The sequence below is a fragment of the Sorex fumeus genome, unplaced genomic scaffold, assembly GCF_029834395.1.
Source record: "Sorex fumeus unplaced genomic scaffold, SorFum_2.1 ptg000032l, whole genome shotgun sequence".
NCBI lineage: Eukaryota > Metazoa > Chordata > Mammalia > Eulipotyphla > Soricidae > Sorex > Sorex fumeus.
The window spans coordinates 4,937,706-4,940,109 of NW_026606089.1; the positions used below are offsets into that span (position 1 = coordinate 4,937,706).

A 2,404-nucleotide genomic window follows, 5' to 3' on the forward strand; every position below is an offset into this window, starting at 1 on the left:
CTTGCTGAGCTTCAGTCTGTTTGATCTATCGAGAAGTGACAAAGAAGTGTTGAAATCTCCTACTAGTATTGTGTTGCTATCAATGTTTTTCTATAAGTCTAATAGAAGTTTTTTAAAGTATTTTGCTGGTCTGTCATTAGGATCATATACATTGAGGAGGGTGAGTTCTTTCTGATGTACATATACCATGATCATTAAGAAATGACCTTCACTGTCTCTGATAACCTTTAGCCTGAAATCCATGTGGTCTGATACTAGTATGGCCACTCCAGCTTTGAGAAGGTGATATTTCCTTGAAAACTTGTTTCCCAGCCTTTTACTTTTAGCCCATGGGTGCTTTGATTGTTCAGACGTGTTTCTTGCAGGCAGCAGAATGTTGGTTTCAGTTTTCTAATTCATCTTCCCATTCTGTGCTTCTGAATTGGCACATTTAGTCCATTGACATTGAGAGAGATTGTTGTGATGGAGATTTGTGCTCTCTTTATGTAGAATTTTTGTACTTGTGGGGATTGTCTTAGCTTAAAGTAGACCTGTTCATTCTTCTTGCAACAAAAATATGGAATGCTTTACAAGTTTGCATATCATCTCTGTGCAAGGACCATGCTCATCATTTTATCATTTCAATTTTAGTATATGTGTTAAAATTAGTAGGAGTTATTTTTTCCATATTTTTCTCTTCTTATTACTTTGAGTGTTGTCCTTCGTCACTCCTATGGCAGACAATGATTCCAAATCAAGGAAGGTATTTCAAAGCAGCATGAATAAATAGATTTAGAAATTTAATGTCCCAGAAAGAAAAATATGGTTTTTACCATATTATCTTTTACCATACCCTAGGCATCAGAATTACAAAACAATTCTTTTGGAAGATGGTATATGAGTTTGTTTAATGTCGTTCCCTGAAACCTTAATTAAGACCATTAAACTAGAGCCTTTTGCTGTTCTCACCTCAGTCCCGTGTACATCTCCAGGAAAAGGTGGATGGTGTTGTCTGCACTTTGATCACCTTGAATGTATGTAGGATTTTTCTCCTGAAGGATGAGGTGAGAAGCATATTGATGATTTCATTCCACCTTATTACAAGTTCAACTTGAACGGAAGGTGAGACTCATGTGGCTCCTATAAAGGACAGAACAAAGGGTCTCAGTGAAGTTTAATGGCCAACTCACATTAACAACATAGATGACTCATAGTAACCTGTGTGCATCTTTGTGTATAGTGAGTTTCATATCTACTGATAGTGATTCTCAGTCATGACACATGGGCAAAACGGATCTGAAATTAAAAATCTAGTTCTCTGTGCCACAAGCCTACAGCAAGCATCATCCTCAATGGGGAAAAACTGAGAGCCTTCCCTCTAAGATCAGGGACGAGACAGGGATGCCCACTCTCTCCACTGCTTTTCAATATAGTACTGGAAGTACTTGCAATAGCGATTAGGCAGGAAAAATATATTAAGGGCATTCAGGTAGAAAAGGAAGAAATCAAGCTCTCACTATTCGCAGATGATATGATACTCTACTTAGAGAACCCAATAACTTCCACCAAAAAACTCCTAGAAACAATAGACTCATATAGTAAAGTTGCAGGCTATAAAATCAATACACAAATGTCCATGGCATTCCTATATGCAAACAGTGAAAGAAAAGAAAGCAACATGAAAAAAACAATCCCGTTCACAATTGTGCCCCAGAAAATCAAGTACCTAGGAATCAGCTTAACTAAGGAAGTAAAGGACCTGTACAAAGAAAACTACAAAACGCTACTTCAGGAAATAAAAGAGGACATGAGGAAATGGAAAGATATCCCATGCTCATGGGTCTGGAGACTTAACATTGTCAAAATGGCAATACTACCGAAAGCATTGTATAAATTCAATGCAATCCCTATAAGGATACCCACGACATTCTTCAAAGAAATGGAGCAAACACTCCTGAAATTTATATGGAACAACAAGCCCCCACGAATAGCTAAAGCAATTCTTGGGAAAAAGAAAATGGGAGGAATCAACCTCCCGAACTTCAAACTGTACTACAAAGCAGTAATAATTAAAACAGCATGGTACTGGAAAAAAGGCAGAACTGCAGACCAATGGAACAGGGTTGAAAACACTGACATCTCCCCTCAATCATATGATCATCTAATCTTTGATAAAGGTGCAAGTAATGTGAAGTGGAGTAAGGAAAGCCTCTTTAACAACTTGTGCTGGCATCACTGGACGGCTACATGCAAAAAATGGGCTCAGAACTCTGCCTAACACCGTGTACAAAAGTAAGATCAAAATGGATTAAAGACCTCAAAATCAGACCAGAAACCATAAGGTACATTGAAGATAAAGTTGGCAAAACCCTCCATGACATTGAAGCCAATGGTATCTTCAATGATGCCACGCCACTGGCCGAGC

The 2,404-nt window shown here is 38.1% G+C and overlaps 1 pseudogene; it reads right to left on the minus strand.

Annotated features, from left to right (window-relative positions):
- Window positions 1–550: 550 nt before the first annotated feature.
- Window positions 551–651, minus strand: LOC130025871 (uncharacterized; annotated as a pseudogene).
- Between the last annotated feature and the right edge of the window lie 1,753 nt (window positions 652–2,404).